The sequence below is a fragment of the Oncorhynchus gorbuscha genome, linkage group LG16, assembly GCF_021184085.1.
Source record: "Oncorhynchus gorbuscha isolate QuinsamMale2020 ecotype Even-year linkage group LG16, OgorEven_v1.0, whole genome shotgun sequence".
NCBI classification, from domain to species: domain Eukaryota; kingdom Metazoa; phylum Chordata; class Actinopteri; order Salmoniformes; family Salmonidae; genus Oncorhynchus; species Oncorhynchus gorbuscha.
Window position 1 is genome coordinate 83,021,394 of NC_060188.1, and position 25,211 is coordinate 83,046,604.

At 44.0% G+C, this 25,211-nt stretch overlaps 1 pseudogene; it reads right to left on the minus strand.

Annotated features, from left to right (window-relative positions):
- Positions 1-9,531: 9,531 nt before the first annotated feature.
- LOC124000468 overlaps positions 9,532-25,211 on the minus strand; it is a 125,427-nt pseudogene continuing 109,747 nt past the window's right edge.

Consider the following 25,211-nt stretch of genomic DNA (forward strand, 5'->3'; position numbering starts at 1 on the left):
GCATAAGTGTCAACAGCAATTCAGGTACTGCATTTGAACAATGTGGATTCCAGTTATGCTTCTGTAGACTTTGATGCTGTACACACACACACTTATGACATCCATTGCCTAACTTACCGTATAACATCAATGATACATGAGCTTTCAGCTTTTTCAGGCTTTCCGCAGTGCATGAGTGTCTGTGGCAAGACATGATCTTAATCACGTACTGTTATTTTAGAGTGAGAGGACAGGATCAGGAAATACCTCAGGAGCAGTATGTCTCTGGGTTATAGTAGTTAAGGCCAAATTCAATATTTTATTTTTGTGTATGTATATTTTTAACACCTAGTAAGGGTCCTAAAATTATAAATCGAATTGTTAAATGATCCATAGTATGACCATCTTAAAACAATTCTGTATGTCTGACTGCAGAGAGATGCTTGGGAGAATGGTCAGGAGGACCAGCGCGTGTGTGTTTTCAGGGGAAGGGGGTGGATCTGATCTTCATCACCTAAGACTTCTCAAATTTCTCAAATTTTTGCTCAATCTTGCATGGTTTCTCAAACAGCTGTAACTGTAAATGCATTCATAAATCAGGTCTTTTTTTGTTAATGATGTTAAGATATATATATATTTGAATAGTTATATATAAAGCAAATTGAGGTGAGAGCATTGGAAATACTTTTAGAGATTGATCTGCTTCTGTCCTGTGAGTGGAACTGTGTTCTCTTTTTTTGAAGGATAGGTCCTGGCCTCTCGGGGGGCCTAGGGATCCGGGAGGACGGGGGTGGTCTGCCGGTCACTGGGATGACAACCCAACTTGGGATGGGGAGGGGCTTTAGCGGGTGGAATAGTCGAGAACAATTGGAGGGTTACTTAGTAGCAACACAAATATCATGGTACAGCTATATGGACACTCAAACACATGGTTCTTTTTAATGGTAAATTTACAAGCATACAGTACCAGTAAAAAGTTTGGACACACCTACTCATTCCAATGTTTTTCTTTATTTTTTACTATTTTCTACATTGTAGAATAATAGTGAAGACATCAAAACTATGAAATAACACATATGGAATCATGTAGTAACCAAAAGAAATGTTCAACAAATATTTGAGATTCTTCAAAATAGCCACCTTTTGCATTGATGACAACTTTGCACACTCTTGACATTCTCAACCAGCTTTGTGTGGTAGTCACCTGGAATGCATTTCAATTAACAGGTTATATTTTAATTTGTGGAATTTCTTCCCTTAATGTGTTTGAGACAATCAGTTCTGTTGTGACAAGGTAGGGGTGGTATACAACAGATAGCCCTATTTGGTAAAAGACCAAGTCCATATTATGGCAAGAACAGCTCAAATAATCAAAGAGAAATGACAGTCCATCATTGCTTTAAGGTCATGAAGGTTAGTTAATACGGGAAATGTCAAGAACTTTGTGCAGTCGCAAAAACCATCAAGACCTATGATGAAACTGGCACTCATGAGGACCGCCACAGGAAAGGAAGACCCAGAGTTACCTCTACTGCAGAGGATAAGTTCATTAGAGTTACCCGCCTCAGGAAATGCAGCCCAAATAAATGCTTCAAGTAACAGACATCTCTCAACATCAACTGTTCAGAGGAGACTGCATAAATCAGGCCTTCATGGTTGAATTGCTGCAAAGAAACCACTACTAAAGGACACCAATAAGAAGAGGAGACTTGCTTGGGCCAAGAAACACGAACAATGGACATTAGACTGGTGGAAATTTGTCCTTTGGTCTGATGAGTCCAAATTTGAGATTTTTGGTTCCAACCCCTGTGTCTTTGTGAGACGCAGAGTAGGTGAACGGGATGATCTTCACGTGTGCGGTTCCCACCGCGAAGCATGGTGGGGGTGCTTTGCTGGTGACACAGTCTGTGATTTATTTAGAATTCAAGGCACACTTAACCAGCATGGCTACCACAGCATTCTGCACCGATATGCCATCCCATCTGTGTCACGCCTTGGTCTTAGTATTTTGTGTTTTCTTTAATTATTTGTTCAGGCCAGGGTGTGACATGGGTTTATTGTATTTTCGTATTGGGGTTTGTAGTATTTGGGATCGCGGCTGAGTAGGGGTGTTGTATAGGCTTGGCTGCCTGACGCGGTTCTCAATCAGAGTCAGGTGATTCTCGTTGTCTCTGATTGGGAACCGTATTTAGGTAGCCTGGGTTTCACTGTGTATTTCGTGGGTGATTGTTCCTGTCTCTGTGTAGTGTTCACCAGATAGGCTGTATCAGGTTTCACGTTCCGTTTGTTGTTTTTGTATTTATGAGTTATTTCATGTATCGTTCCGTTTTCCTTCATTAAAGATCATGAGTAACAACCACGCTGCATTTCGGTCCGACTCTCTTTCGACAAACGAAGAACGCCGTTACAGAATCACCCACCACACTCGGACCGAGCAGCGTGTTAACAGGCAGCAGCTAAGGGAGGACGTTATGGAGAGCAAAGGCATGGAGTATACGACGTGGGAAGAAATAGACAGGTGGGCGGCCGACCCAGAGAGAATGCCGGAGCCCGCCTGGGATTCGCTGGAGCAGTGCGAAGAGGGCTATAGGTGAATGGAGTCGAAAAGAAAGACACGGCGGCGCATAGCGAAACCCGAAAGTCACCCCCAAATATTTATTGGAGGAGGGCTTAGGGAGAGAGTAGCAGAGTCAGGAGTCAGACCTGAGCCTACTCTCCCTGTTAATCGTGTGGATCAGCGATATAAGGACTTCTGGTCTTGGGAGATGATATTAGACGGAAGAGGACCCTGGGCTCAGCCTGGTGAATATCGCCGCCCCAAGGAGGAAATAGAGACGGAAAAAAGGGGAAAGGCGCTGGTATGAGGAGGCAGCACGGCGACGCAGATGGAAGCCCGAAAAGCAGCCCCAAAAAATTATTGGGGGGGGGGGGCTTAAAGGGAGTATGGATATGCCAGGTAGGAGACCTGCGCAAACTCCCTGTGCTTACCGGTGGGCTAGAGAGACCAGGCAGACACCGTGTTATGCTATGGAGCGCACAGTGTTTCCAGTACGGGTGCATAGCCCGGTGCGGTTCATACCAGCCCTTCGTATTGGCCGGGCTAGAGTGGGCATCGAGCCAGGTAAGCTTGGTGCTCAAGAGCTCCAGTGCGCCTGCGCGGTCCGGTCTATCCAGAGCCAACTCTCCTTGTTTATCGTGAGGAGCCAAGGAGGAGACCAGAACCAGAGCCGGTGTTAGAGGTGAGTGAAGCAGAGACTGTGAAGGAGTTAATGGGGAAAGTGGAGGAGAGAGTAATGAGGGAGTTGCTAGCATGGTGCTATAGGTTCGATATTCGTCCGACGGAGCGTGTCGGGGATTTAATGGCACCTGGGTCAGCGCTCCATACTCGTCCTGAGGTGCGTGTTAGTCAGCTAGTGAAAAATGTGCCAGCCTCACGCCCCAGGCCTCCTGTGTACCTACCTAGCCTTGCACGTCCTGTGCCAGTCATGCTCTCAGGCTCTCCAGTACACCTTCACGGTCCAGTCCATCCTGTGCCACCTTCACACACCAGTCCTCCTGTAGCAGCTCCCCGCACCAGGCTTCCTGTGCGTGTCTTCGATCCTGTAGCACCAGTTCCAGCACCACGCACCAGGCCTTCTGTGCGCCTCGCCTGTTCAGCACAGCCAGAGCCTTCCTTCCCTCCTGCGCTGTCAGAGTCTCCCGCCTGTTCAGCGCTATCAGAGCCTTTCTCCTCTCCTGCGCTGTCGGAGTCTCCCGCCTGTTCAGCGCTATCAGAGCCTTCCTCCTCTACAGCGCTGCTGGAGCCTCCTGCCTGTTCAGAGCAGCCTGAGCTGCCAGTCTGCAGGGAGCTGTCAGTCTGCAAGGTGCTGTCAGTCTGCATGAAGCAACCGGAGATGTCAGTCCGCAAAGAGCTGTCAGTCTGCAAGGAGCTGTCAGTCTGCAAGGAGCTGCCAGTCTGCAGGGTGCTGTCAGCCTGCATGGAGCAGTCAGAGCTGACAGTCTGCATGAAGCAGCCAGAGCTGTCAGTCTGCATAAAGCAGCCAGAGCTGTCAGTCTGCAAAGAGCTGTCAGTCTGCAAGGAGCTGTCAGTCGGCAAGGAGCTGTCAGTCTGCAAGGAGCTGCCAGTCTGCAGGGTGCTGTCAGCCTGCATGGAGCAGTCAGAGCTGTCAGTCTGCATGAAGCAGCCAGAGCTGTCAGTCTGCAAAGAGCTGCCAGTCTGCAAGGAGCTGTCAGTCTGCAAGGAGCTGTCAGTCTGCATGGAGCAGCCAGAGCTGTCAGTCTGCATAGAGCAGCTAGATCCGCCAGTCAGCCATGATCTTCTAGATCTGCCAGACAACCGGTCTCTTCCAGATCTGCAAGTCAACCAGTCTCTTCCAGATCTGCCAGTCAACCAGTCTCTTCCAGATCTGCCAGTCAACCAGAATCTTCCAGATCCGCCAGTCAGCCATGATCTTCTAGATCTGCCAGACAACCGGTCTCTTCCAGATCTGCCAGTCAACCAGTCTCTTCCAGATCTGCCAGTCAACCAGTCTCTTCCAGATCTGCCAGTCAACCAGAATCTTCCAGATCCGCCAGCCAGCCAGGATCTACCGGAGCCTACTACCTGCCTGAGCTTCCTCTCAGTACTGGGCTTCCTCTCAGTACTGGGCTTTCTCTCAGTACTGTGCTTCCCCTCAGTTCCGGGCTGCCCCTCAGTTCCGGGCTGCCCCTCAGTTCCGGGGTGCCCCTCAGTCTCGAGCTGCCCCTCAGTCCCGAGCTGCCCCTCAGTCCCGAGCTGCCCCTCAGTCAAGAGCTGCTCCTCAGTTCAGTGGGGTTCTGGGTGAGGACTATTAGGCCATGGTCGGCGGCGAGGGTGGATTATCCCAGGACGCGAAGGGGAGGAACTAGGACATTAATGGAGTGGGGTCCACGTCCCGAGCCGGAACCGCCACCATGGACAGACGCCCACCCGGACCCTCCCTATGGTTTTGAGGTGTGTCCGGGAGTCCGCACCTTAGGGGTGTGGTTCTGTCACGCCTTGTGTTTTCTTTAATTATTTGTTCAGGCCAGGGTGTGACATGGGTTTATTGTATTTTCGTATTGAGGTTTGTAGTATTTGGGATCGCGGCTGAGTAGGGGTGTTATATAGGCTTGGCTGCCTGAGGCGGTTCTCAATCAGAGTCAGGTGATTCTCGTTGTCTCTGATTGGGAACCGTATTTAGGTAGCCTGGGTTTCACTGTGTAATTCGTGGGTGATTGTTCCTGTCTCTGTGTAGTGTTCACCAGATAGGCTGTATTAGGTTTCACGTTCCATTTGTTGTTTTTGTATTTATGAGTTATTTCATGTATCGTTCCGTTTTCCTTCATTAAAGATCATGAGTAACAACCATGCTGCATTTCGGTCCAACTCTCTTTCGCCAAACGAAGGACGCCGTTACAATCTGGTTTGCGCTTGGGACTATCATTTGTTTTTCAACAGGACAATGACCCAACACACCTCCAGGCTGTGTACGGGCTATTTGACCAAGAAGGAGAGTGATGGACTTGGCCTCCACAATCAAGAACCTCAAACAAATTGAGATGGTTTGGGATGAGTTGGACAGCAGAGTGAAGGAAAAGCAGCCAACAAGTCCTCAGCTTATGTGGAAACTCCTTCAAGACTGTTGGAAATGCATTCCAGTTGAAGCTAGTTGAGAGAATGCCAAGAGTGTGCAAAGCTGTTGTCAGGGGTTCACCTTGGGGTCGTGATAGGGGCTGTATCAAATGTTTGATGTATTATAATAATTGATTATGCTAATGTTGTATTAATAGAAGGGGAGGGGTTATAAGACCCCTCTCTCCTTACATTTATGGGGTACTAGACTACAGATGAACAATATATATATTCATTATAAAGGTTTAATATTGTTCCACAGTCTTTTCTAATCTCTGCCTCTTATAAAGAAACTGTCTGAGAAATGTGTGACTGTGAGACAGAACTCTGCAGGGGAGTGTAAGAGATAAGAGATTAGTCAGACATTCCACTATAAATCAACTTGGGGAGTGGACATTTACTGCTAAGCTTTTAGATAACACAAAAAGTCTTGTTTATATAGCTGTGTAGGCATGGTTTTGGTCTCGTGAGTAGAAGGTAATGATGTAGGCAGTGACATCACTAAGATATATGGCTGTAGGAATAAGAAAACAACTCGGACCCTTTTCTATTTTGCAGAACTTACTCGGAAACATGCGTGCTTTGTTCCTGTTGTCAACTTCTGTCTGCAATTGCATTAATAAATGAGTGATAGATTTACTTAAAGATTTTGTCCGAATGCTGATTTCAACAATGAACAAGGAACAAACCCCAACACTGTCATTAAGGCAAAGGGTGGCTACTTTGGAGAATCTCAAATATAAAATGTATTTTGATTTGTTCAACACGTTTTTGGTTACGACATGATTCCATGTGTTATTTCATGGTTTTGATGTCTTCACTATTCTACAATGTAGAAAATGGTAAAAAAATAAAGATAAAATCTTGAGTAGGTGTGTCCAAACTTTTGACTGGTACTGTATATACATATATATTTGCAAAATAGCATATGGGTGATTGGAAGCTACAATCTATCTGCAATATTAAAGCTGATCTACCCCTCACCCAAAAATAAGCCCCAAAATAAATAACAATTCCATATGTCAGCTTAGAAGACCCCTCCCCCCAACAGCTTAGACTTTTAATAATTAAATCCCTATTTCAATTTCTCAGAGAACAAGTTGAGAGATGGAGCATTAAGAGTGTGGAGCATTTGGCTCGGATGGTTGACTGTATTACACTCTTGAGGAGTGGCATAAGATGACATCAGAAGTTACCTCTTTGTTAGGCAAGTTGCGTCTGGCTGTCCATCAGTCTTATTTACTGGATTCATTTCCATTGGCCTGCAGCAGACATGCCCCAGTAGGAACAGATGTCTGTGCACTGACTACACAACAACCTCAGTGCTAGAGGTTTGTCTGTAGCAGAAGATTTCCACAAAGGGGACACCGTCCTCCCTTGACAGTCTCTGGATCTGTTTCGGCATCAGACATGGAACAGGCCCTGAGGTCATGCAGATTTGATTGATGTAGTCTAGGGGTAGCAGGGTAGCCTAGTGGTTAGAGCATTGGACTAATAACCTAGATAACACAGATGTTGCAAGTTCAAATCCCCGAGCTGACAAGGTACCAATCTGTCGTTCTGCCACTGTTCCCAGGCCGTCATTGAAAATAAGAATTTGTTCTTAACTGACTTGCCTAGTTAAATAAAAATAAAGGTAGCAATATCCCACTAGCAAGTACAGCTACTGCACTATATATCCCATCAAAATCTGGTATGTATTTGGGACTTTCCATAGGAACTGCCTTAATACTGATACATCCTTGAGTCCCAGCTGTTTAATCAGGATAACACAGATGCTTCACATTCACTGGATAAATAGGTCTGTCATAAACCAGGAAGGAATAGGAGGATGTTACAGTTTCCTGTTTACATCAAGTTGAGTGCTTCTGGGTGCTGGCTCTTGTCCTCCAGGAAAACAGGATGTTTAGAGGGCAGAAGACATGGATAGGCCCATTATTATAATGTAGTCCCTACGGGACCTAATTGGTTGGTTGAAGAACTTCAGTCTGCTACAACGGAGTGCTTCAGTATGCTAAGAAGAAGATGAAATTAGTACACTATTTCTCTGTGTTTAAATTATTGTAAAGGCTAAACAATGAAATATGTCTCTTGCAAATAAACATAAACCCTCTCACCTAATCCATGAAACATTCCAAAGTACAGGCGCACTCCGTTCATGCTTAGCATGGTATAATCTTCTAACACTGGGCCCTGCTCATATCCTTTCTTTGAAAGAGGTGAATGAGTGCATTTGGCACAGCCTGCTGGTATGCTGCCATAACACATTAAAATCGTGACTAGCTCCGGTGCAGATATGAGGAGATAAAATGAGTCAGAGGAATGGGGAGGCAGGCTATATCAGATCAGTGGAAATGGATGTAAACAGTGAGAGAAAGTCATACCATAGGCTACATCTCAGACCATAGAAGGAGGAAAGGCAGGAAATGTATGGATGGAAGAATGCTGGCAGAATAGTTGTATTGTTTCTACACTGAGTGTACAGAACACTAGGAACACCTGCTTTGTCCATGACAGACTGACCAGGTGAATCCAGGTTAAAGCTGTGATCACTTATTGATGTCACTTGTTAAATCCACTTCAATCAGTGTAGATGAAGGGGAAGAGACAGGTTAAAGAAGGATTTTTAAGCCTTGGTAGTAGGTGCCAGGCGCACCGGTTTCAGTGTTCAGGTTTTTCACACAACGGTTTTCCATGTGTTTCAAGAATGGTCCACCACCCAAAGAATATCCAGCCAACTTGACACAACTGTGGGATGTTTTGGAGTCAGCATGGGCCAGAATCCTTGTGGAATGCTTTCGACACCTTGTAGTGTCCATGCCTCGACGAATTGAGGCTGTTCTGAGGGCTAAAGGGGTTGCAACTCAATAGTAGGAAGGTGTTCCCAATGTTTTGTATACTCAGTGTATATCATATTTTACATTGGTGTGACTGTTCTTGTCCATCAGTGTTTTGTTACTTGTTGTGTTTTATGTTTTTGTGTGGACCCCAGAAAGAATAGTTGCAGCTTCTGCTAAAGTTAATGGGGATCCGAATAAACCAATAATCATATCAGGCTTTCTAGGACAAAGTCTGAGTCATTCAGTTGAGTTGAAGTCAGGACACAACCTGAGATCAACTGCCTTACCATTCATCATGCAGTAGTCAAATGGCTGAGCAGTTTGCTTGCTATAACAGTGAGTCATCGTTGTTGATGTTGGGATACTTCACATGGGTGTATATAGAATTCATTATTAATTGGCCATCCTAAAATATGTTCCTAATAGTTATCACTTTCATTTCTCCATTCACCCACTAAAAAGTTGCATACATGGATTTGACAAGGATTGTAGATTAGATTAGGGACGGTTGCGTTTCTAAATCCAACGTTAGTAGTTTAGTTGGTGTTCCTGTATGAAGATATTGTAGCAGCCGCTGAACTGTTTCTTCCATTTCTGACTTTCTTGTCTTATCATTCCAGCAAGGCAGAGTGAGTGATCCCAGACACCACCACCATTACATAGACATTACATGTTGTCTTGGTTCCACACTGATTCTCCAAACAGAACAGGATCAAATAAGTAAGAATTTCATGATTTTAGACCAAATAAAAACCCTGAATAAATTAAATCCATTGGTATGTTATTACACATAGTCATCTTGTCCTTGGGCTTTACACTCTTCAGGTTACTGGTGTACAGTGCAGCCAGCCAGTGTCATTTTCTCTTACAACATGCAACCATTAGAGAGCAAACCCTGGCCATCTGACTCCACTTGGTGGGGACAAGTGTTACTACAGAAACAATATATAATCAATATCATGAAACACACTAACACCGACAACATTTTAGACATATTGAATGTATTTATTGACAAGGATGAATTTCCAGTTCAACTACTGTACAGTGTGGGCTACTCATTATTCATTATTGTAATTGATGATAAACAACCCCCCCCCCCTCCCCCCGAAATATTCAGTGTTAATGTGCAAAAAAATGTTGGGGTCCAGCAGCAAAGTATCCTACGGTACAGAAGTTCTTACAGTAAACACACCTGACAATACAGCAACATAATAACCCAGTCTGCGTCACAAATGACACTCTATCCCCGGTGTAACACTTTTGACCAGGGTCCATAAGGGTCTGTTTAAAAGTAATGCACGATGCAGGGAATAGGGTGCCATTTCAGATGCAAACTTTGTGTCCTCATGGGAGCTCAACATGTATGAGTGAAACACTATGTTTTAATACTGCATATTGTATAATAATAACGCAAGTCAAATCAATTTGGAGGCAAATGCATAGTAAAACATGATTGATCTAAGACCTCACTGTGCAGTGATCGCTACACAATCCGGTCTCATCCGGATTACAACAATTGAGTACAATTGTACAGTATATAATATCTCGCCCACTCAGGAGTACTGTGGGCCCAGATCTGTTTGTGCTGTATAGCCTCTGGTCGTTGTGGAGTTGGTTATACAGAACAAATATATCTGGGACCAGGCTTACTCAAAAGCGCCTTAAAGCTTATATGCTCTCTAAAATGAGACACTGTACAGGATTACTGGTGTCGGTGTGGTCAAAAGACAGAGCAGAGTACACTGGCACAAACACTTGGAAAAGTGTCCTTTCTGTCCTCTTAAAGGGGTTTCCATGCATGATCTAACACATACTGTACATACACAGAGCAGTACTCCAGGTGGGGTTGGTTACTGGTGTAGAGCACAACCAGTGTACTCTACACAGCCATCGCTGTTGTATTTCACAAGTTCATGTTTCTTTCTTTCCAGAAATCAGGCTTTTCTTTACATGTTTTCTGTTGGTGAGAGATTGTGGCATTGTTTCTGTGGTGGTGGTTGCGTTTCTGTCAGGTCACGTCTCGACCTTGGTTCGGGGAGTATGGACCGTCTTCACCACCTTGGCGATGCTCCTCACGTCATGCTCTATGATCTCTGACAGCAGCGTGTCTTTAGAGCCTTGCTTCTTCTGGAAAACAATACATTATTTGAATATCAATGCAGGGAGATGAATTCACCAGAGTTTGTGGTAATAAAAGCTGGTATTCTATTTAATACGTGTAGCACTGCCATTCAAATGAAATAATCACCCTACTATGCGCTCGCAAAGTATCACTTTTATTAATCGTGAACATTTCTGCCTCACAGCCTTTGTCGCAGCTTGTTCGTGTGGCATTGACCAATAAGCGTCAGGAAAAAGGTTTGTGACTGACCTGAGAGGGGGTGGAGCTGGAACCTGGGATGTCTGCTGTGCGTGTCACAGGTAAGGGGGGAACAAGGTCTGTCCGGGTGCTGGGGAGAGGGTAGAGATGTGTTCGATGTTGGAAGACAAACGCAGGGTTACACTTTAATCATACTAAACTATTTATGAAGCACACAGTCGCTTCCATTATCATGTCTCAAGGTGCTGAACAATACAGGAACAAACCATCAGCATCAAGCAACCGTACAATAACTAGACTAGAGCCGGGATTGAATTTGACAGACATTGCAGCGCCCTTGGCATTTAAAGGTAATATGCGATTGACATTTGCTGAGTTTACCGTGAATGTGATCTCTGAGAACGTCAGGATCACTGCCTTTACAGATCTACAACGCGCCTCAGATTGTATTCCATTTAAATGTGACATTTCGGGTGAGACTCTTGAAGAGTGAAAAACCATAAGATCTGGCCTGAGACCAGTTTAGACTCACTTGACCTCAGAGAGCACGGACCTCTCCCCTTCGGAACACTGGGAGCGTCGGTAGTGATGGAAACTCCGGGGGGAATGAGAGTGCCGGATTTTGATTGGGTCTCCTTGGGTTCTGGAAAGAATGATGAACATAGAATCCTTCACTTTATCTCATGTGTAGGAGAGTAGGCCTACCTCTCATTTAGCCCAGTGGGATATAAGCCCACGCCATACTGAATTCATCAGCTTCTATCTCAGAGGCGGTGAGATAGAATTAAATAGAGCATAATGTATCTCTACAGGGAGCAGTATGAAAAGGCCAGACTCAATCATTAAAGATGTGAGGGAAACACAGTCTGGTGGGGAATCTGTTATCTTCTTATCCAAGTCCAGATCAACAGACCCTATGTGCTGACTGGGCATGCTCCATTCATTATAGACCTGTACGATTATCATATTGACCTGTCTGATTATCATATTATCATACCTGTCTGGTTATCATATTATCATACCAACAGTTGAAGTCAGTAGTTTACATACACATTAAAACTCGTTTTTCAACCACCAATTTCTTGTTAACAAACTATAGTTTTGGCAAGTCCTTTAGGACATCTACTTTGTGCATGACACAAGTAATTTTTCCAACAATTGTTTAGACATATTATTTCACTTATAATTCACTGTATCACAATTCCAGTGGGTCAGAAGTTTGCATACACTAAGTTGACTGTGCCTTTAAACAGCTTGGAAAATTCCAGAAAATGATGTCATGGCTTTAGATACTTCTGATAGGCTAATTGACATCATTTGAGTCAATTGGAGGTGTACCTGTGGATGTATTTCAAGGCCTACCTTCAAACTCGGTGCCTCTTTGCTTGACATCATGGGAAAATCTAAAGAAATCAGCCTAGACTTAAGAAAAACATTTGTAGACCTCCACAAGTCTGATTCATCCTTGGGAGAAATTTCCAAAAGCCTGAAGGTATCTAGTTCATCTGTACAATCAATAATACCAAAGTATAAACACCATGGGACCACGCAGCCGTCATATCGCTCAGGAAGGAGAAGCGATAGAGATAAACGTACTTTGGTGCGAAAAGTGCAAATCAATCCCAGAACAACATCAAAGGACCTTGTGAAGATGCTGGAGGAAACAGGTACAAAAGTATCTATATCCACAGTAAAACTAGTCCTATATAGACATAACCTGAAAGGCCGCTCAGCAAGGAAGAAGCCACTGCTCCAAAACCACCATAAAAAAGCCAGACTATGGTTTGCAACTGCACATGGGGACAAAGATCATACTTTTTGGAGAAATGTCCTCTGGTCTGATGAAACAAAAATACAACTGTTTGGCCCTAATGATCATTGTCATGTTTGGAGAAAAAAGGGGGAGGCTTGCAAGCTGAAGAACACCATCCCAACCGTGAAGCACAGGAAAGAAATAAAAGCTGAAATAAATCATTCTCTCTTCTATTATTCTGACATTTCACATTCTTAAAATAAAGTGGTGATCCTAAATGACCTAAGACAAGGAAGTTTTACTAGGATTAAATGTCGGGAATTGTGAAAAACTGAGTTTAAATGTATTTGGCTAAGGTGAATGGAAACTTCCGACTTCAACTGTATCTGATTATCACATTATCATACCTGTCTGATTATCATATAATCATTGTCTGATTGTCATATAGACCTGTCTGATTATCATATTGACCTGTCTGATTACCATTATATATATATAGCATGAGCTCAGCGGGGTATTTGCCTCCAGATGAAAGTGACGAGAGCGACAATGAAAACGATCCAATATCGGATGAAGCAATTCTGAGGCTATTCAACTCCGACACCGCAGAAGATGACTTCAGTGGTTTCAGTGCACAGGAGGAGGAAGATAGTGACCAATGACTTTCTTGGTAGGCCACTTTTTAATTTTTGTAAGTAGCCGTGTTTCGTTAAAGCCTATTTATTTTTGTTACGCTTATTTATTACAAAATACAGCCGCGTTTAAAGGTTGTGTAAAGTTCATTTGTTTAAAGGCTGTGTAAAGTTCATTTGTTTGCGGTTTATATTGTGCGCTTAATAGTCCAGCAATTACGGTAGGCATATAGACCTGTCTGATTATGATATTATTGACATGTGTCTGATTATGATATTATTTATGTACTGATTATGATATTAAAATTATCATATAGACCTTTTTGAATAATTATCAGTGGGTGCTGTCTGATTTATATTATCTTAACTGTCTGATTATCATATAGACCTGTCTGATTATGATATTATCTTAGTCCAGCAATTATACGGATTATCATATAGATCTGTCTGATTATGATATTATTATCAGATTATATAGACCTGTCTGATTATGATATTATCTTAACTGTCTGATTATCATATAGACCTGTCTGATTATGATATTATCTTAACTGTCTGATTATCATATAGACCTGTCTGATTATGATATTATCTTAACTGTCTGATTATCATATTGACCTGTCTGATTATCATATCGACAAGTTTTCATCTTAAAAAATGTACAGACTATCTAATCTTATAAGGAAGGGAGTAGCAGTCACTCACTCCACTTTCTTGTAGGGGATCTCCTTCAGCTGATCCTCTGTTAGATCAGGAGCAGGGTCCACCAGCTCCTTCCTGTAGGAACACAACCACCAGGGTATGTTACCATTCATGTTACCATTCACTGGAGAAAAGGCTGTGCACACGTTTTCAAAAACCTCTGAAGGCTGTGTTAGTGCATACTGTTCAATAGTATATTCTCTTTATGAATAGTTATCAACTATTAGTCATGGTTACTCAAGTCATTATAGTGCTACACCTTTAACTTTTCATAACACAGGAAAAAAGGCCTATTGGTCATACATTATTTGGATAGTCCATCTGTAGGTCACACTATCAACTACCTATCTGTTGATAAGCAACTGCTTGCTAGGGTTAGGGTAAAGTTTAGAATAAGGTTTAGTTAGGGTAATGGTTAGGGCTAGGTTAAGTTTAAGGTTAGGATTAACCATATTACATCTACATAAAATACCTGGAAGTCTGGAACATACAGTCCAACCATGGAGCGGTTGAGAACTTCATGTTCCTCGGTGTCCACAACACTAAGGATTTAAAATGGTCCACAGACACATGCACAGTCCTGAAGAAGGCCCGGCATGTGCCTCTTCCCCCTCAGGAGGTTGAAAAGGTTTGGCATGTGCCCTCAAATCCTCAAAAATTTCAACAGCTATACCAGTTAGAGCATCTTGGTGAAGACAGTCCAGTACATCACTGGGGCCGAGCTCCCTGCCACCCAGGATCTCTATATCAGGCGGTTTGAAAGGAAGGCCCGGGAAAAAAAAAAAATCACCCAAGCCATAGACTACTCTCTCCTCTTCCGCACGTCAGCCGGTACCAGTGCATCAAGTCTGACACCAACAGGCTCCTGAACAGCGTCTATCTCCAAACCATAAGACTGATAAATAGCCAACTAAATAGCTAACTAAATGGCTACACGGATTATCTGATTATTGTCTCTATGCGGATTATTGTCGCTATGCACACTCACACGCCAACACACACACACACACTCACAGGGCCATACACACTGACACGCCAACACACACACAAACACTCACTCCATGATTTGCTCACACACACACACACACACACACACACACACACACACACACACACACACACACACACACACACACACACACACACACACACACACACACACACACACACACACACACACACACACACACACACACACACACACACACACACACACAGAAAGTATTTTGACGCCTTGACCTTTCCCACATATCATTAGGTTACAGTCTTATTCTAAAATGTATTAAAAATGTGTTTTTTTCCTCATCAATCTACACACAATACCTCATAATGACAAAGCAAAAACAGGTATTTAGACATTTTTGAAAAAAATGAAATATCACATTTACATAAGTATTCAGACCCTTTACTCAGTACTTTGTTGAAGCACCTTTGGCAGAGATTACACCCTCAAGTCTTCTTGGGTATGACGCTACAAGCTTGGCACACCTGTATTTGGGGAGTTTCTCCCATTCTTCTCTGAAGAGCCTCTCAAGCTCTGTCAGGTTTGGACGGGGAGCGTCACTGCACAGCTATTTTCAGGTCTCTCCAGATGTTTGATCAAGTCCGAGCTCTGGCTGGACCACTCAAGGACATTAAGAGTCATGTCCTGAAGCCACTCCTGCGTTGTCTTGGCTGTGTGCTTAAGGTCGTTGTCCTGTTGGAAGGCAAACCTTTGCATTTACATTTACATTTAAGTCATTTAGCAGACGCTCTTATCCAGTCTGAGGTCCTGAGCGCTCTGGTTTTCATCAAGGATCTCTCTGTACTTTGCTCTGTTCATCTTTCCCTCAATGCTGACTAGTCTCCCTGTCCTTACTGCTGAAAAACATCCTCACAGCATGATGCTGCCACCACCATGCTTCACCGTAGGGATGGTGCCAGGTTTCCTCCAGACATTATGCTTAGCAAAGATTTCAATCTTTGTTTCATCAGACCAGAGAATCTTGTTTCTCATGGTCTGAGAGTCCTTTAGCGGGCTGTCATGTGCCTTTTACTGAGGAGTGGCTTCCGTCTGGCCACTCTACCATAAAGGACTGATTGGTGGAGTGCTGTAGAGATGGTTGTCCTTCTGGAAGGTTCTCCCATCTCCACAGAAGAACTCTGGAGCTCTGTCATTGGGTTCTTGGTCACCTCCCTGACCAAGGCCCTTATCCCCCGATTGCTCAGTATGTCCGGGCGGCCAGCTCTAGGAAGAGTCTTGGTGGTTCCAAACTTCTTCCATTTAAGAATGATGAAGGCCACTGTGTTCTTGGGGCCCTTCAAAGCTGCAGTCATTTTTTGGTACCCTTCCCCAGATCTGTGACTCCACACAACCCTGTCTCGGGGGCTCTACGGACAATTCCTTCGACCTCATGGCTTGGATTTAGCTCTGACATGCACTGTCAACTGTGGGACCTTATATAGACAGGTATGTGCCTTTCCAAATCATGTCCAATCAATTGAATTTAACACAGGTGGACTCCAATCAAGTTGTAAAAACATCTCAAGGATGATCAATGGAAACAGGATGCACCTGAGCTCAATTTGAAGTCTCATAGCAAAGAGTCTGAATACTTATGTAAATAAGGTATTTTTGTTATTTATTTTTAATACATTTGCAAACATTTCTAAAATCCTGTTTTCACTTTGTCCTTATGGGGTATTGTGTGTAGATTGATGAGGAAAACGTATTATTGAAACCATTTTAGAACAAGGCTGTAATGTAACAAAATAATGAAAAGGTCAAGGGGTCTAAAAAACTTTCTGAACGCTGTGTACATTTATACTGACTACACACCCACACACCCACTCACATTCAATTATCATATACCTGTATGCTGCTGCTACTCTGTTTATCATATATCCTAATGCCTAGTTACCTTACCCAAATTAAGTGGTACCTGCTTATTTCTAAAAGAGCACCGTTGAACCTCATTAATGGAGTCATTACTTACTGGATGTGCTTCCACAGCTGCTCTTTAGCCTGCACATCTGGACTCCGCCTGGAACACATCACAGAATTACAGGGGTTAATAGTTCACGGGTTATTTACAGTGCCTTGCGAAAGTATTAGGCCCCCTTGAACTTTGCGACCTTTTGGCACATTTCAGGCTTCAAACATAAAGATATTAAACTGTATTTTTTGTGAAGAATCAACAACAAGTGGGAGACAATCATGAAGTGGAACGACATTTATTGGATATTTCAAACTTTTTTAACAAATCAAAAACTGAAGAATTGGGCGTGCAAAATTATTCAGCCCCTTTACTTTCAGTGCAGCAAACTCTCTCCAGAAGTTCAGTGAGGATCTCTGAATGATCCAATGTTGACCTAAATGACTAATGATGATAAATACAATCCACCTGTGTGTAATCAAGTCTCCGTATAAATGCACCTGCACTGTGATAGTCTCAGAGGTCCGTTAAAAGCGCAGAGAGCATCATGAAGAACAAGGAACACACCAGGCAGGTCCGAGATACTGTTGTGAAGAAGTTTAAAGCCGGATTTGGATACAAAAAGATTTCCCAAGCTTTAAACATCCCAAGGAGCACTGTGCAAGCGATAATATTGAAATGGAAGGAGTATCAGACCACTGCAAATCTACCAAGACCTGGCCATCCCTCTAAACTATCAGCTCATACAAGGAGAAGACTGATCAGAGATGCAGCCAAGAGGCCCATGATCACTCTGGATGAACTGCAGAGATCTACAGCTGAGGTGGGAGACTCTGTCCATAGGACAACAATCAGTCGTATATTGCACAAATCTGGCCTTTATGGAAGAGTGGCAAGAAGAAAGCCATTTCTTAAAGATATCCATAAAAAGTGTTGTTTAAAGTTTGCCACAAGCCACCTGGGAGACACACCAAACGTGGAAGAAGGTGCTCTGGTCAGATGAAACCAAAATTGAACTATTTGGCAACAATGCAAAATGTTATGTTTAGCGTAAAAGCAACACAGCTCATCACCCTGAACACACCATCCTCACTGTCAAACATGGTGGTGGCAGCATCACGGTTTTTGGCCTGCTTTTCTTCAGCAGGGACAGGGAAGATGGTTAAAATTGATGGGAAGATGGATGGAGCCAAATACAGGACCATTCTGGAAGAAAACCTGATGGAGTCTGCAAAAGACCTGAGACTGGGACGGAGATTTGTCTTCCAACAAGACAATGATCCAAAACATAAAGCAAAATCTACAATGGAATGGTTCAAAAAATAAGTCCAGACCTGAATCCAATCGAGAATCTATGGAAAGAACTGAAAACTGCTGTTCACAAATGCTCTCCATTCAACCTCACTGAGCTCGAGCTGTTTTGCAAGGAGGAATGGGAAAAAACGTCAGTCTCTCAATGTGCAAAACTAATAGAGACATACCCCAAGCAACTTACAGCTGTAATCGCAGCAAAAGGTGGCGCTACAAAGTATTAACTTAAGGGGGCTGAATAATTTTGCACGCCCAATTTGTCAGTTTTTGATTTGTTAAAAAAGTTTGAAATATCCAATAAATGTCGTTCCACTTCATGATTGTGTCCCACTTGTTGTTGATTCTTCACAAAAATTACAGTTTTATATCTTTATGTTTGAAGCCTGAAATGTGGCAAAAGGTTGCAAAGTTCAAGGGGGCCGAATACTTTCGCAAGGCACTGTATAAAACGGACCATCTGATAAGGAGAGTTATTGTAATGAATGGAAATTCTTCCCTCTGTGTATCTGGAAATTGAGGGGATGAAATTGACAGTAGCTTAAGGCATTGTTCCAGGTCAGGTCAGAGGTGGGGGTCTTTAGCGCAGGGATGAGCGGGAAGGGGGGTGTGTGCGACTTGTGTATGGTTGTCTTACGACCGAGAACGGTGTCGTGAGCGGCGATGGTTTGGGTCGTTCTGAGACCTCTCTTTTTGACGACAGAGCACAGCTTCCCACTGAGGACCAGAGTCCATCATCTCATTCTCCTGACGAGACCTGGAATATAATATTATTTTAGTATTGTAATATCATTATTATATGCCAGCATATTATAAATATACAGCATAAACATATTACTTCTACATAAAAGACCTGGAAGGCTGGAACCTACAATCCAACCATGTTACATCTACACAGACATGTACAGAGATGACAGTATGGTTGCAACTAACTGACACATGATACATCCACATTCAAAGGACCTTGCGTTCTCAGAACATGCGCAGAACAGCTGGCAGGCATATTCACAGTCATTTTCAACCTCTCCTCTCTCCCAATCTGTAATCCACACGTTTTAACATGACCACCAACATTCCTGTCCCCAATAACTCTCAGGCTTCATGACACAATGACTACCACCCTGTAGCACTCACTTCTGTAATCATGAAGTGCTTTTAGAGGCTGGTTAAGGCACACATTAACTCCACCATCCCAAACATCTCCAATCGAAAATCAAATCAAGAATCGGCTTTCTATTCCGCAACAAAGCCTCCTTCACTCACGCTGCCAAGCTTACCCTAGTAAAACTGACTATCCTACCGATCCTCGACTTCGGCGACGTCATCTACAAAATTGCTTCCAACACTCTACTCAGCAAACTGGATGCAGTTTATCACAGTGCCATCCGTTTTGTCACTAAAGCACCTTATACTACCCACCACTGCGACTTGTATGCTCTAGTCGGCTGGCCCTCGCTACATATTCGTCGCCAGACCCACTGGCTTCAGGTCATCTACAAGGCCATGCTAGGCAAAGCTCCGCCTTATCTCAGCTCACTGGTCACGATGGCAACACCCATCCGTAGCACGCGCTCCAGCAGGTGTATCTCATTGATCATCCCTAAAGCCAACACCTCATTCGGCCGCCTTTCGTTCCAGTACTCTGCTGCCTGTGACTGGAACGAATTGCAAAAATCGCTGAAGTTGGAGACTTTTATCTCCCTCACCAACTTCAAACATCAGCTAGCTGAGCAGCTAACTGATCGCTGCAGCTGTTCATAATCTATTGGTAAATAGCACACCCATTTTCACCTACCTCATCCCCACAGTTTTTATTTATTTACTTTTCTGCTCTTTTGCACACCAATATCTCTACCTGTACATGATCATCTGATCATTTATCACTCCAGTTTTAATCTGCAATATTGTAATTATTCGCCTACCTCCTCATGCCTTTTGCACACATTGTATATAGACTCCCCTTTTTTTCTCTGTGTTATTGACTTGTTAATTGTTTACTCCATGTGTAACTCTGTGTTGTCTGTTCACACTGCTATGCTTTATCTTGGCCAGGTCGCAGTTGCAAATGAGAACCTGTTCTCAACTAGCCTACCTGGTTAAATAAAGGTGAAATAAAAAAAATAAAAAAATAAACACCCTAGACCCACTCCAATTTACATACCGCCCCAGCAGATCCCTAGACGACACAATTTCAATTGCACTCCACACTGCTAGATAAGAGGAACATCTATGTGAGAATGCTTTTAATTGACTGCAGATCAGCATTCAACAGCATGTTGCCTTCCAAGCTCATCACTAGGCTTAGGACTTTTGGACTGAACACCTCCCTCTGCAACTGCATCCTGGACTTCCTGACAGGCTGACCCCAGGTAATGATGGTCGGCAACATCCCCTCCGCCACGTTGACCCTCAACACGGGGGCCCCACAGGGGTGCGTGCTTAGTCCCTTCCTGTAATCCCTGTTCACCCACAACTGCATGGCCACGTACGACTCCAACACCATCCCCAAGTTTGCTGACGACAACAGTTTTAGGCCTGATCACCAGTGACGATGAAACACTTCTCAAAAAGTTCTACAGCTGTACCATTAGGAGCATCTTGACTGGCTGCATCACTGCTTGGTATGACAGTGGCACCAGTACATCACTGGGGCCGAGCTCCCTGCCATGCAGGACCTCTATGTCAGGTGGTATGAAAATAAGGCCTAAAAAATCACTAAGACTATTCTCTCCTCTTCTGCACGGCAAGTGGTGTCGGTGCATCAAGTCTGACAGCAACAGTCTCCTGAACAGCTTCTTTCCCCAAGCCATAAAACTGATAAATAGCTAACTAAATGGCTACACAGATTATCTGATTATTGTCTCCATGCAGATTATTGTCTCTATGCACACTCACAGGGCCTTACACACACACACACAAACTGTCACTCCAACACACACACAAACTGTCACTACATCATTTGCTCACACACACATAATATCCACATACAATTATACTGACTCTGCACATCCACTCACACACAATCATCATATACTGTACACTGCTGCTACTCTGTTTATCATATATCCTGATGCCTAGTCACCTTACCCCTATACATATCTACATCTATGACTCCAGTATCCCTGCTCATTGTACATATGGTACTAGAACTGACTGCCCCGATACACTGAGTATACAAAACATTAAGACACCTGCTTTTTCCATGACATAGACTGACCAGGTGAATACAGGTGAAAGCTATGATCCCTTATTGATGTCACCTGTTAAATCCACTTCAATCAGTGTAGATGAATGGGAGGAGACTTAAAGAAGGCTTTTTAAGCCTTGAAACAAGAGAGACATGGATTGTGTATGTGTGCCACTGACAGTAAATGGTCAAGACAAAACATTGAAGTGCCTTTGAAAGCGGGAGGTAATATGTGCCAGGCGCACTGGTTTATGTCAAGAGCTGCAACGCTGCTGGGTTTTTCACACTTAGCAGTTTCCCATGTGTATCAAGAATGGTCCACCACACATAGGACATCCAGCCAACTTGACACAACTGTGGGAAGCCTTGGAGTCCACATGGGCCAGCATCCTCGTGGAACACTTTCAACACCTTGTACAGTCCATGCCCTGATGAAATGAGTCTGTTCTGAAGGCAAAAAGGGTTCCTAATGTTTGGTATACTCAGTGTATATAGTGTATATATATGCTTACTTACTTTCTTGTGTTCTTCTTATTTTTATTTATTTCGTTTTTTTCTACCTTATGTTATTTTTAGTATTAAATTGTTATTGATTACTGCAGTGTTGGGTTTAGAGCTGTCAAGAAAGGCATTTCACTGTACATGTGCATGTCATACTAAAACTAGAAACTTGAAAAAAAGATATTGTACATACAGTACATCACTATTTTTACTGTCACAACAGACAGCAACACAATTTCCATGAAATATACTCTCTCATTTCCTTCCTAATGACTTTTTCTCCATCATGAGATATTCAGAGGCTGTCTATAGTGTATTGTATATCGTATGACACAGCTAGGGAACCATTGTGGGTCTCAACATATAGTATCATTCAGCGGACAATAGCAGACTGATGATATGCTGTATTTCTTCAACACATACTTCCCTTACAGACACTGGCTTAGGGAAATAGTAGTCTTGGGAGCTATATGATAGAGTTGTAGTTTACTATGGAATGGCTGTCACCTTTGAGAAATATTACGATGTACTTTTAGTGGTACTACTATGTACAAAATAGGAGGTAGTAGTAGCGGTTTACTATATATATTTATTCTGTATATTTAATGGATATATGTACAGATATGTCTCTTTGTAGGGAAAGCAGAGTGGCATCACTCACCGGTTCCTCTTTTTACGATGCTCCCGGGTGGAGGTCTCGGACTCGCTGCCACTGCTGGTGTTGCCACGGGAGCGTGACCTGCGGGTGGGCAGCGGTGAATAAAACAAAGTTAAAAGTTGACCAGGGTCAAATAAATGAGATGGAATGTTGTTTGTGTATGACCTGTCAGAGAGAGAGGACGAATGTTAACTTTTACTTTTAGGGAAATGACTCCAGAACTTGGCTAATGTAACTGCTGAAAAACAGAACCATACACTGACTAGATCGTCATCCCTGTAGAGCACCAACGGTGGATTTGTGGTGCTGCCACATTACAACACAGCACATCAATGACAATCTTGGCAAGTCACCGGGTTTATCTGACTTGTCTAAGTCTGTGTGGAATGTAGGGATGTAAAGATGTGACCCTTTAGTTGCAGAGAGGACAGAGGTTCAGAATCGAAGAATTTAGCATGCAGTACTGTAAGCTAACTGTACCTCCTTAGCTGATCGTTGTGGTTCGGGGGGTCTGTTGGATCACTGGCCTGGCCTTTCCTGAGGGATCATATCACAGACGTTATTACTGTCATGTTATTATCAGAGAGTCACTGTCATGTTGTTACTATTAGACACCAGAGGAATGTCACTGTCATGTTACAACTACTATTAAACAGAGAGTGTTGATGAGTTTGACATGTTTTAATCATCAACCTAAACATGAATGACTCTGACTTAAAAGTGAGAGCATCTGTCCCACTATGATTTATGATCATTGGTATCTATTCAAAGAGAGTGCTTCATTGGCCACAAACCCTAGGGGTAATCTGATTCAGGGTTTCTAACCAGAAATTCTGCATCTCTGCCCCCCAACAGACACAGCCCAGACTAACCATTATCACTCATTCATATTAAAATAACATGAAGTACAAATCTGGTATTTGATTACTAGAATGGTCTACTTCATACAAACACACTACTCTGTGAACTTTGCAGTAGCTTCAGTACAGTGTAGACACATTTATAAGGCAATTTAAACAGGGGTGTCTTCAAAAGACATTTTTGGTAATTAACTGCTTGTATAGAAACAATTATCAGCTGTTATAAGGTAAACATGTTTTGTTATACACATACCCACAATAATGTGAAATGCTAATAGTGGAGCAAGAACTGTACAGGCTCTACAGTTAGTTCCACATTACACCACTAGAAGGCAACATTATCCCATATATGTACTTTTCAAAGGGGAAATTACTGAAAGAGCAACATAGATGTATTCTCCTGTCCTCCTCTCTTCTGCCGCCTCCTGAGTCTAGTCCTCTCCTCTTCTGCCACTACCTGAGTCCTGTCTCTCCTCTCCTCTTCTGCCACTACCTGAGTCCTGTCTCCTCCTCTCCTCTTCTGCCACTACTTGAGTCCTGTCTCTCCTCTCCTCTTCTGCCACTACCTGAGTCCTGTCTCCTCCCCTCCTCTCCTATTCTGCCACTACCTGAGTCATGTCCTGTCCCCTCCTCTTCACTTCTGCCACTACTTGAGTCCTGTCTCTCCTCTCCTCTTCTGCCACTAACCAAGTCATGTCCCCTTCTCTCCTATTCTGCCACTACCTGTGTCCTGTCCTCTCCTCTTCTGCCACTACCTGAGTCCTGTCTCCTCCCCTCCTCTCCTCTTCTGCCACTACCCGAGTCATGTCCTGTCCCCTCCTCTTCACTTCTGCCACTACTTGAGTCCTGTCTCTACTCTCCTCTTCTGCCACTACTTGAGTCCTGTCTCCTCCTCTTCTCTTCTGCCACTACCCGAGTCCTGTCCCCTCCTCTTCTCTTCTGCCACTAACCAAGTCCTGTCCCCTCCTCTTCTCTTCTGCCACTACCCGAGTCCTGTCCCCTCCTCTCCTTATCTGCCACTACCCGAGTCCTGTCCCCTCCTCTTCACTTCTGCCACTACTTGAGTCCTGTCTCTACTCTCCTCTTCTGCCACTACCCGAGTCCTGTCCCCTCCTCTCCTATTCTGCCACTACCCGAGTCCTGTCCTCTACTCTTCTGCCACTATTTGAGTCCTGTCCTCTCCTCTTCTGCCACTACCTGAGTCCCTGTCCCTCCTCTTCTCCTCTGTCTCCTCTTCTGCCACTACCTGAGTCCTGTCCCCTCCTCTCTGCCACTACCCGAGTCCTGTCCCTCCCCTCTCCTCTTCTGCCACCCTGAGTCCTCTCCTCTTCTGCCACTACCTGAGTCCTGTCCCCTCCTCTCCTCTTCTGCCACTACCTGAGTCCTGTCTCCTCCTCTCCTCTTCTGCCACTACCCGAGTCCTGTCCCCTCCTCTCCTCTTCTGCCACTACCTGAGTCCTGTCTCCCTCCTCTCCTCTTCTGCCACTACCTGAGTCCTGTCTCCTCCCTCTTCTCTTCTGCCACTCCTCTTCTCCTGCCACTAGTCCTGTCCCCTCCTCTCCTCTTCTGCCACTACCTGAGTCCTGTCTCCTCCTCTTCTCTTCTGCCACTACCTGAGTCCTGTCCCCTCCTCTCCTCTTCTGCCACTACCTGAGTCCTGTCTCCTCCTCGTCTCTTCTACCACAACCTGAGTCCTGTCTCCTCCTCTTCTCTTCTGCCACTACCCGAGTCCTGTCTCCTCCTCTCCTCGTCTGCCACTACCTGTCCTGTCCCCTCCTCTCCTCTTCTGCCACTACCTGAGTCCTGTCCTCTCCCTTCTCTCTTCTGCCACTACCTGAGTCCTGTCCCCTCCTTTCCTCTTCTGCCACTAGTCCTGAGTCCTGTCTCCTCCTCTCCTCTTCTGCCACTACCAAGTCCTGTCTCC